The sequence below is a fragment of the Coenobita brevimanus genome, chromosome 88, assembly GCF_032717465.1.
Source record: "Coenobita brevimanus isolate Jiangsu-jjx chromosome 88, ASM3271746v2, whole genome shotgun sequence".
Lineage (NCBI taxonomy): Eukaryota > Metazoa > Arthropoda > Malacostraca > Decapoda > Coenobitidae > Coenobita > Coenobita brevimanus.
The window spans coordinates 2477665-2489830 of NC_137041.1; the positions used below are offsets into that span (position 1 = coordinate 2477665).

General features: G+C 37.8%; 1 long non-coding RNA gene and 1 other non-coding gene across 2 annotated transcripts in view; both read left to right on the top strand.

Moving 5' to 3' along the window:
- Nucleotides 1–807: 807 nt before the first annotated feature.
- The window catches only part of LOC145411132 (uncharacterized), a 120763-nt gene continuing 109404 nt past the window's right edge, over nt 808–12166 (top strand). Inside the window, exons 1-2 of the long non-coding RNA XR_013899377.1 lie at nt 808–874; nt 10677–10703. This is a non-coding gene — a long non-coding RNA (uncharacterized LOC145411132). The remainder of the gene's footprint in view (nt 875–10676; nt 10704–12166) is intronic.
- On the top strand, nt 1390–1508 carry LOC145411253 (5S ribosomal RNA). Its single transcript, XR_013899381.1, has one exon. It is a non-coding gene; the product is annotated as a 5S ribosomal RNA (ribosomal RNA).

The following is a 12166-nucleotide window of genomic DNA, read 5'->3' on the forward strand; positions in this document are numbered from 1 at the left end:
TTAGCGTTCATTATTTTCTCCCTGATGCGCATCCGCTGTTAATAATGTTTCTCCTTTCTCACGCATCACTTTCTGTTCCATTTACTTCACCTTATAATTCATTTAACATTGATTTTCTTCCACATGTTCATCCACTTTCACTTCCCTCGTCATCTAACATATATTAGCTAACATGTTTTCTTCCGCATCCCTTCCTATTTTTACTTTCTACCTTCCATCCGTTTTCAGATATTCCAGTTTTCATTTTGGAGCATAGATAAGATAAATCGAGTGGTAATGCGTAGCTTGTGCATGAATAATTATTACTTAATTTGAAAGAAAAAAAAATGAAAGCAATACGATTCTGGTTCAGTTTATCAAGAATGTATCCGTTTTTTATCCTCAATTATGTGACGTGGACATTTTCTTAACCAATCTGTAAGTTGGTTAAATTCCCCCTTTTTTTTTTCGTTCATATATATGGTTTTCACAAAGTAATTTAATTAGGTTTTGTTTAGATTGATAAAATAATTATATGACGGAGTCACATGACCTATGTGGATTTACAGGTGTGTTGTTGGCAGACGGTGCTATACTCCAAGCGTCGAGGTGGAGAACTCGTGGTTGTATAACTCTTTGGCTTAATTTTTATTTTGCACGTGAAGATCGACGTTTCCTATTCGCATATTGTTACTGTTGACACAGTGTGCTTGGTTACTATACAAGTAAACATGAATGTGGCCCTAAATTGGTAGGGACGAGTGATGGTAAGCCGAGCCGTGACTGGATGCTCCTTGTTGCGCATTGGCGTTGAATTCTGCGTCAAGCCGTCGGGCCCCTACGTGTTATCTTTGGTGATTAAGGGGCGTCGAAACAACGCTGGCTGGATTCACAGGTATGAGTCTTGATTTCACAGTATTGTGAATTATTCAGATGGAAAAATTGTACTTGTGGCTTAGGCCTAATTTACCAGGGTCAGGTAGACCAGGCGAGAGCAAGTCAACATGTACAGGCAGGTAAATGGCATGGTAAATGATACTTCTCTTAAGCTTCTGTTAAAAAAAAAAAAAAAAAAGGAAAAGGTAAATGTGCGCTTTATTGGAGGCAGTAGAAGGCCTTTTTATCAATTCAATTCATATTTCCTCCAGTTTATTGTTTGTATTTTTCTGACTTTTAAGGGTAGTAAATTACCATTTCCTGGTTTTTGTTTTTTTTATTTTCCAAAATTAGCTTTCTATTTCAATGTAGTGTTTTGAGGCATTATTTGTTGTGGAAATGAATAATAATCATAAATATGTCTATGACAATCTTAGGCTACTTCCTAACCCTGCAGGAGCTCTTGATTGCCACCTAACTTAACCAAACAGAAGTAACCTAACCTAACCCAACTAGGTATTATTTTACAAGTGGGCCAACGGCCATACCACGTTGAGTACACCGCTTCCCATCCGATCAGCGAAGTTAAGCAACGTTGGGTCTGGTTAGTACTTGGATGGGTGACCACCTGGGAACACCAGATGCTGTTGGCATAACGTTCTCCCTACGTGTGTGGGGTTGGTGGAGGATTAGTGCCCCTCCCTGTAAAACAATTAACTCTAAGCCCTTGGCCACCCCGTTTGGGATACATGGCGTCTGGCAATGAATGAATGAATGAACAATATGCAGTTTTGGAATTTTAGCACCATTATCGTATAGTATAGTCCCTAAGGATCACAAATAACTCCCATTACCCCATTCGGAAATTGATTATTACTCCCCTAAGATAGGTTAGGTGCCGGTATGTTGTGTTTGGTTTGGTTAGTTTTATTATGTTCGGTGAGGGGCATTTCTGAAAAAAATGAAGGTTAGAAACATTCGAATCGCATCAAAAACTGCCAGAAAAATATATTGCACTACCTGGGGAGTGTATTGTCCACTAGTAAAAATTTATGTAACCTAACTTACTCTGATGGTCCTTTTTGGCTCATCCAACAAGCTAAGCTAAGCTATCTCAGCCTAAGATATCTCGATCTAAATTAACCTAACCCAAGATCATGGAAATTAAAAATATTCATAAAAAATAGAAATATTCATTTGCACAAAAAAATGCAAACAGGCATACACTATATGACAGCACAAATCCACTGGGTATGTTAACCTGCCGCGTGCCAGTGCCGTTTTTAAACGGTCTGACAATTCTGCGGCCAGTGCCAGTGTCGTTTTAAAACAGTTTAATATAAAAAACTTCACTGTGACCACATTTTTCAAGATTTGAGGTATTGGCAGGCATGTAAGGTAACTGTTCCTCTACCATTCCCCATGCTGTCAAGGCCTTACACTCACTCACTTTCCTCCTCACGCTTGCTCTGCCTCACTCTGCCTGTGTGCCTTACTCAGTGCTGTACATAGTGAAGGCATTTTGTAAATGTTTTCATGTAAGTGTGAGTTGTAAATATTTTCTTGTAAGTGTAGGGACTACATAGTGAAGTCAAGTTGTAAATATCGTCTTTTAAGTGCCAGGACTGTACTTAATGAAGTTAGGTTGTACCTATCTTCACTTAAATGTAAGATAATGGATTCACAGTGAGAAAGACATGCAAATTGTGATAGATGCTGAAGTAATAAGAAATCAGAAAAGTGTACTGAACATTGCCATACCTTCCCAGCATAAATACCTGCATTTACCTTACACAGAAAACTGCTTTCTCTCACATACGTGGTGAGTGTGAGAGAGCGGCTATACCCGTACACGTGTATGCAGGACTCAATAAAACTCATTTCCAAGCCTCAGTGAACATTTTAATGGTGAAATTCGTTGCTTCCACATCAAAATCTATCATTTTAGCCAAAATAAAAAAGGTTGAAAAATGGCCAGCACTGGGGTGACCCATAGGGCTAAAAATAGCCTGCACGTGGCAGGTTAAGATTGCCTGCAAAACAAATGGCAATAAAGGAAATAGATACTACCGTAAATTATTTTTTCTTACTGAAAACTTTTCCACTTCTTATCATGTTCCTTAAGTTGTACCTCTGCTCAGTGTACTCGAAGGTGGTTTTCATTTCCCAACTGAATGCTATTCCCCCACCCTGCTGTGTCCCCTTTTGTTGTTGTTGTTGTTGGTGCCTACTCCCATCCAGGAGTATTTGTCTTTAAACATGATGGCTTTTTTTTTTTCTCTGTCTCTCTCTATTGTTCATTTCTGTGTTGCTCCTTATATTCATAATCACTTCTCTTCGTTTCATTATTCTGCCCACTGTATTTGCTACAACCTGTAATTCAGTTTGTGTTAGTATTTCTGTTTTTGATTCCTTTCTTTTAATTTCTCTTGTTAAATCTTCGTATGCTTCACATATGAATACCGGTAAATGATGCTGATATTCATTCTCTTCTTAACACATGTTATGTATTTGGTTAGGCTCATACGTTTTCTTATAATTTTCCTTCACTTCTAGCATTTTGGTTTGCATCAAAAATATTATCTTTGCACTTCCAAACTCTGTTTCCTCTAGGTATCTCTGTAGGCTTATTTCTTGTTCCAGATTCCTTTGTCTTAATCCCTTTATTCGTGTCTTCACAAATTTCGTCTTTATTTTTTGTCATTATTTTTTCTTTTATTACCCTTTTTGCCCCTCTCTCTTTTAATGTTTCTAGGTCTTCAGGTATGCTGTACTTTTCTTTAATGTCTTTTATTTCTCTCATGTACTTTCTTTCAAAATCTCACAATGTTTTTTCATCTTTACTTCAACAGCTTCTTCTTCCCTATTCTTGAGATCAGTGTAATGTTCAGGTTTTCTCTGGTTAATTTTGTGTTCTATTTTTATTTCCTTTGTTTCATTTAGTAAGGCACATTTCGGTGTTGTCCTTGGTCATCCTTGGTCCTCTGATTAATTTTGTCAGGAACTGAGTTTGAACACTAGAGCTTTTCTTTTTCTCTTAATGTTTTCCCACTGTCCACTCCAAACAACATTATTGGTAATACACAGGTATTAAATTATTTTAGCCCAATTTAATTGTGCCTTTTTATAGTTCTTTTCTATACTGTATTGTTAAATTCATTTGCCGCTACCATTGCATTATTTACCATATTTTCCACTTCATTATTCTGTTTCCCTTTTTCTTGTATAATTTTTCCCAGGTACATATGGCTATGTGTTCATATAATTTCTTTACCATTTATTTTTACTGTTTTTCCCTTCCCAACTAATGCTGATTGCCTTGTATTATGTTCATTCATTTTTAGTCTTTTTAATTTTAGAAATACTTCAATTGTGTTTATTGTACCCTATATTTTGTAATTTTCTTCTATTGGCATGATAGCATCTTGAAATATTAGTGGGCTTATCCTTACATTTCCTGTCTTCCAATTATTTTCTTTTTCCATCATCCTGCTTAGTGAATCTATGGTTATTGAGCTTGTTTTGGCCCCTAGCGCTGATCCCTGTGCTAAGGCGTTGCCTCCAGGTGTAGAACATAGCTTTTGGAGCTTTTAGCACTTTATGACCGGATTCCCTTCCTGATGTTTACCAATGACCCTTGGGTGGACTTGAACCTCTGACCCTCTGGTCAGAGCATTCTAACCCGTTGAGCCACGGCTGCTACAAGTTTAAGTATTAGGTACAGTGAAGCTAGGTCAGGTGTGGTTTAGTTAAGTATTTAGGTTAGGACAGTCTCTTCCACCAGTGCACAGACAAATCAAAACTTGTTGACAGTGGAACATAGCTAAAAACAACAGGGAAACAGATTTTGCATGAAATGTTTATTTACCACTCCAGAAATGATAAGACAAATATGACATACCATCAGGAAGAAGAAGAACTGATTTGGGAAGGTGCTTCAGTTGCCTCAAATAAAGTATGTGTGCGGTATCCCCCCAAAAAACTCATGGTATGTGGGTAGCAAATTTCAGGCTAAAGGTGAATTCACACGGGGCAAAAACTGCTGAAATAACCATTTTTGTGTGCAATATTTAATTAGGCCAAGTCTGTGCTGTGCATACCTGGTGCAGTGGTGAAATATTTTCTTCACAGTTAAAAAATATGAAAAATTGCTAATCAGTTTTGAGTCCAGTACTTACTGCAGCAATAAACCTCCTGACTTAGCATACTGAAACCCGTCGACTGATGGTCATATTGTTCGCAAAAACGGCTAACATGTTAGCTGTTTTCTGCCCACTGTGACATCAGTTGGACCCTGTAGCTTCATGTAAACTAGTAAACCTCTCATGGTTGGAATACCTGGTACAGTATCTCAGATGCTGATATTGTGTATGGTAAGCCTGTGGGTTAGTTTAACCCGCAGCGTCCCGTCGACATTCTTTAACGTCCACACGTATTGTCACTGCCAATCCCGTCGACGTACATAAACACGAATCAATTGCAAGGTCCCTAATTTGCACAATTTTCAATTTTCTTGAGTGATTTTTGGTACGTATACACGTGACACCTTCGTCTACAAGATGCCAGGCAGGGACAATGCCTTACCCAGCATGACCTCCTCCCCCCCCTGCATGCCATTGTCTCAGCAATTCACCTGTTATCAGTGACCTGGCCAGTAAAGCCATGTCATGCCACAGTACGAAATTCAGGGCCAGAGTGATTCCCCAATCGATGACAATGTGGAGGACAAACTTTACATAGCATTAGAGGAAGAAACAGTCAGAAATGATGATCAGGTAATGTGGCAAAAAAAGGTCAGGTATGGTGATGAGTTAGTGAGTGAAACAATGCTTATAATGCCTATATTACCGCCTGAAAACCAGTATACTGTACTCTCGTACTACATATAAATTCGTACTAAGTAAATAAATAAATACCGTTTATGAGTGGTGTGAAATAGTTTTCCTCCTATAGAACTTGTTTTCTTTGGTGCCAGCCTGTTGGAAAACCCTGTAAGGTAAGGAGGTACTCCTACCTGAATCGAATATTTTAAACCTCAGGTGAGCGATTTCTCTATGAATTTTCGATGTTTCTCACCAAAAGCGGAGGTTTGAGTCAAAAAAAAAAAAAATTCCAAAAATGGTCGGGAATGGGGGGAGTCAGTGGTGGAAAAGTGGTCGGGATGGGGTGGGTTAAGCAGCAGAAGTGCCTTTCCGAATCACATCGTCTTCTGCCTGGTTGTTTTTTATACTTTTCTAATAATTTCTGTTGTGGTAAATGATTGTTCACAGCATTTTTTATTTTTTATTTTTTTTTTATTTTTTATTTTTTGAACCTAGAAGAGCTAATACCGATATGCATAACATTTACAAATATATTTTCTTCTCGGTAAGATAGGAAAAAATTTTACATTATTATACCGATATAGTGTGTAGTGTTCAAATTTCACAATGAAGACACAGAACAGTGTACATAATGTAAAAATAATATATTATAGACTGCTGTTACAAGTTTGAGCAGAAAACAAGACTCTGCCCGCCTTCTCTCAGTTGCGTGCCACTGAGAGTGACCTTGACCTGCCACCACCCCTCTCACTCACCTCTCCACCATCCAGCCAGCGTGGTGCTTTTTCACCTATTCTGATCCATTTATGCATGTTTTGTCAGATTTCATAACACTTTAAGTTTTCCAATGAAATCCGTTGCACACGGTTGTAAAATTGGAAAGTAGCCCCCTGGTTAAGATTTAACGAACACCAAGTTATCTTTGTTGATGGTGGCAGGGCTTTGGCATCATATGGGGGCAGTTGATTGATTTGGACCTGAATCTCTTTGCCTACAGATCGTTCCTGTTCATTGTTAGGTTAAATTAAATTGGGTTATGTTATTAGGGTAGTAGGGATGAATTGTTAATGACAGTGACTTTGTAACTAAATCAGCCTGAAAGTCCAAACATGATGAGTGGCCACTTCACCACTGATTACATGTAAAGCTGATGAGGTTGCATAATTGATAAGTATCTTCAAAGTTATGCTTTTCAACAGCTTGCTAAATCAGTCACAGTGGTAATTACATTACAAATTATTGAGAGAAATTGCAGTTGTAAATTTTATACATGGGAGCTCTTGCAGTTTCACTATCATATTAATTTGAAGGTGAGTCATATGAGTGAGCAAATTCATATTGTTGGCATTAAACCTTTTTCTGAACTGTTATTTTGTCACAGAGTAAATACTTTAGAAAATTTCATTCATCTGTATGAGTAATAGGAGCACGAGGCAATTCATTGTGAAGGTTACAGAAAAGCAAGATGTGACTTCATCCCATGGTAATCGTGAGTTTATAACACAGTGATCATTCATATGATGAAGTACAGCAGTTTTTTCTAGGCTTTTCATAAAATGGCAGGGTGATGATTTTAACATCTTGATGCTGGGGATATGCAGACCCATGGGCAACCTAGTCCTGGGATGATTTTGGCCAAAAGTTAACTCAAAATTCACTTCTGCCCCTATTAAATGGTCAGATTTTGTTTTTCAAAGAAAGTGGCTGGTTCTTTGAAAGCAGTGATAAGAAATAGGGAGGTGAGCATGGAAGTAAAAAAGTCTTTTTATGATGGTAGTGTATTGTGATACCAACTTTTAATGTATGGGAGTGAAGTTTGGACCTTGCTGGAAGGACACAAGAGAGAGAGAGCAATGGAAATGAGTTATTTGAGAGAAACATTGGAGTTACATGGAGAGAAAGACTGACAAATGAGGAAGTAAAGGGAGTGTTATGGATGGATGTGTATGTGATAGAAAGGGTTTGGAGAAACACATTGAGGTGGTTTGGACATGTGGAGAGGATGGAAAGCAAGAGACTAATAAGGAGAGTGTATGAGTGAGGTGGAGGGGGAGAGAGGGAGGCCGAGGATGAAATAAAGGGATGGAGTGGAGAGGTATGTGAGAGATGGTAGGGTATGAGCTGGGGGAAGGGCAGGGAAATGGTGGGGAACAGGGCAACATGGAGATGATTTGTTTGTGGCCACCTCTTGCTGGATTGAGGCATCTGGCAGTAGATCGATAGAGCTCTAGTTTGCAAACAAGAAGGGAATTGCCTCTAATGTATTATGAGCAGTGTATAATAACTGCCATCTACGTCGCTTGAATTTTGTATACAAGGTTGAGAGACTGATGACCACAGACAACTCTTGAGATTGTTGGTAATGCATGCAGTCACCAAAGCTGCAAGGTGTCGTACCATGCAAGCTCTCTCTCTCTCTCTCTCTCTCTTTTATATATATATATATATATATATATATATATTGCCCATTTACATATAAGTTATAGACTCCATAGTCCAACAACTTACCATGAATAGTAAGGAAATGACATGGTGGGATTTAGGGTCTTAACAAAGCTCTAGCCACCTCATTTCAGGTGATGTCCTTTTTATTCTTCCTGCTGCTGCTGGATGATTTTATTGAGCTTTGGAAAGGCTTCTCATATGGAAAGGGTTTATTAAGGCTATATTTAACCCCTCCAGTCTGAACATTCAATCGTAAGGTGATAAAAATTTCAGATGGCAAGAACAGAATTATAAGGTCAAGGGATTAAGCAGAACTGGCCTGTGTTTCTGATGGTTATCGTCACAATATCCTCGTGTCATTATTGATAATCTTTGTATATTAGTCTTATGTTTTGGAAGATGTCCTGGAGAATATGTAACTTCAGTACAGGGTATGTGGAATAAATCCTTCACAAACTTCATGTCCATGGCTGCTTCATTGTAACTACTGTACTAAAGCTTACCTAATCTCATGTCACTTGCAAATTATGCATGGCCACCTAGTATGGCTGCTGACTGTAGGTTTCCCTAATAGGTTTGGTGCAGGATGTAATGTTTAGTTTTTCATACTGTACACTGTTAGCAACTCTGAAAATCGGCACCTTTTTGATGCAAGTAAGGAAATATATGTGTACAGTATTCAAATAAAATTGGTAAAATGAAGCAAGTATAGAGTAAGTTGATGGTACCAATTCAAATTTGTTTAAAAATTAGTTTGCTAGGGTCTGTTAGTATATTGTTATTACAACCATATTAGTTGTAACCTAGATTCATCTGAATTAGAGCCCAGCAGACTGCAGGCTGAAGTTGATTAACTGTTCGTTGACAAATTGGAGAAAGAAACACCAATACCTCACCCCCCCTCACCCCCCCACTGCCTCTGCTATACCATATAAACAGGAAATGTGGTGTATATTCAGCAGTTTTATTCTGAGGAAGCCATGAGACTGAAGTTATCCCCTTCTTGCAGTCCATCATCCTCCTTTCAGGGAATAGGAAGGGAGTTGTGTCCATCTATGTCAGTGTCACTGTGTGGAGGTGCCCCCTTCCAACACGATAATGTTATTAACAGATTAATGAATTACAATATAGTACAGGGACTAGACACATTAATTGCAGTATGCTTCCATCTTGACATCCTGATGAGTATGAGGAGGGGAGTTAAACATTTGACCTTTGTAATTTACCTAACCATAGTACTGGTATTTGTAGTGCATTAGAATTAACTTTGTATCCAAGTATTAAGGAAACAAACTTGTGGAAATAAATTTTGACCTTATTTTAGAATTATATACATACAGACTGGTAGACATTCATACACACACCCTCTCTGGCCTTGTATTCAATTAACCAGGGGGATTGCAGGTTCAGGAGTTCCTAATTACTACTCTGCCGCTAATCACCTCTCTCCTGGGAGGTCATTAGAGCCTAAGTGACTTAACTGGGGGATTAATTGACCTCAGATAATTGATGCTTGGGCAGGGAGAGCTGAATGGATGGAAATGGAGGAGGAGGTAGATGGATGATTTGCTGGATGGATGGGTTCATTAATGTGTGATGATGGATGATATATACCCTTGTAATAGCATAGATAGATAGACTGATTGATAGTTAGGTATGGAGGTACATGGATGATTTCATTTTAAGTGGATGGGTTAGTGAGTGGATAATAGTGAATGATAAAAGCATAAATAGATTGATAGGTAGACAGATAGGTGGGTGGGTAGGTAGTTAACTGTGCTTATCTTGACAGACTGGTAAATGGATAATTGGATGGGTGGATTAATGGAGGCAGGGTAACATAGATGTGCTGCTGATTTATCGATTGAATAGTATAAATGGGCGGGATGGCAGTGAAGGAAACAGGCATGGATGGGTGGAGGGAGAAAGGGAGGGATAGGTGGCAGGTAGAGGTGGTAGATGGATGTCAGAAAGGATAAATGTATTTCATGGATAAGGGCATGGGTGGATGGAAGAGGAAGTGCTGTAGTAGATGAATGGTTAAGTAGGTGAGTGGCTATGAAAATATGGTGGAATAGATGAATGAATGAATGGATGGAGGAAGACTATTGACTGGAAGGATTGTATAAGTGGATGTCTCGGAGTAGGTTTTAATGAAGGCCATTGGAGAGATGGATGAATTGATAAAAATGCAAACATTGGATAAATATGGACCAGTAGAATAATTATTATGTAGGCAATCCTTGAAAGATGGATATAGAACTTATAAAGAAAATATTTGGTGAATTGGAAGTAGGTGGACTGTAAATTGTTATACTGTACTAGAGAAATATTATTATTATTATTATTATTTATCTATCTATTGCCAGACGCCTCAATCCTGTTTGGGGTGGCCACAAACAAATCGCCTCCAAGTCGCCCTGTCCCCCGCCATTTCATTATTATTATTATTATTTATTATTATTATTATTTATTATTATTATTATTATTATTATTATTAAACAGTATTATTATTATGATTACCATAGTAATATTGTATTGTTTTTATTGCAGATCCTGACTAGTTGGGCATCAGCATTGGTGAGTACCCTTTATGCTTGATTGATGGATGAATGGACTGGTTGACTGGGGGTAAATAGTTAGACAGACAAGCTGACTTTAATGGATAAATGTTTATAGACAGGTAGATAGAGAAGTTGTTGAATATAGTTGATTGGGTACTTGAGGGATGGATTGATAATATGGTGAATAGATAGGTTAATTAATACATTAATAGATAGGTTGTTATGTAGAAAGGTTAAGTTGCTTTAACTGGATATATGGATAGATAGATGGATAAATAGTAACTTTCAAGCACTATTGCTGGGTAGGAAAATAATTTGATATAAACAGATAGGTGGCTCGAAGTGTGTAGATAGCTAAATTGCTACCTTACTAATTGTTAGATATCAGGTAAAGATAAGCTGAAGAAGTGAGTTGATAAATTATAGACTAAGTGAAAACATCTTGTAAATGAAGGTATATACATTAATGGAAATAGGAGTTTGGAAGAGTAGATGTAAGGTAGATAATGAGATACAGTATAGGGATTAAGGAATAAGTTTGTGACTGGAAATGGTATTGATAGGTAAAAGTATGTATGGTGTATGATTGTGTGTGAATGTTAATGACTTTGTACAGACAAAAGCAATTATCGGTATCTGCAAACAGACAAAAGCTAAGGAATGTTATGTGTATCACTAATTTGCTCATGATTTCACTGTGAACTCATCCATATGCTCACTTTGTTATGGAATACTCGTTGACACATGACTGTATCTGCTGCAGGGTATACCAGTTGTTGCTTTTGTGTGTACTGTATTATATATTTATGAAATTTACTGATGCCACTTTATGTACAGAACTGAATCATCTTTTAACTCATACCTCTATATATCCCAGGCATCTATCAGTATCATTACCTGTAAGTGAGTGAGTGTTATTTATGACTAGAGTTTCTGGTATGATCAAAATTCCAAGCTATTTTGTGGTCCAAAATGCTGTAGTTGACTGTCAAAATTCCAACAGCTAGAAGTTCCAAATGATCAAGAATCAGAACAGTTTGAGAATTGAAATCCCCACACGTTTTCTCATTCAAAACACACATTAGTTTTGACATGCTGACATATTTTAGTGGTGGGCCACAAGTCTTCTGGGTCATATGGGGTTACCATGGCCATTGTTTAGCTACCTACCTGTGCTTAGCTTCCTATCCCTATACCCTGCAACTCTCAGAACAGTTTTGTAACAGTTGATCTTTGTAATGGCCTGTGAAATCTCAGCATCTAATACTTCGAAGAAAAGGAAGCATACTACATTAACAATTTTAAAGAATGCCGAGATCATAGAAGAATTAGACCGTGGCATTCTTGTAAGCAAACTGTGTGATGAATACGGCGTGTGAAAATCTACAGTTCATGACAGCATGATAAAATTCTGAAGTGTATGAAATGTTTGAAAATATTTTCCTGTAGCCTCTTCAGTATGTGTATGATTGCTACTTT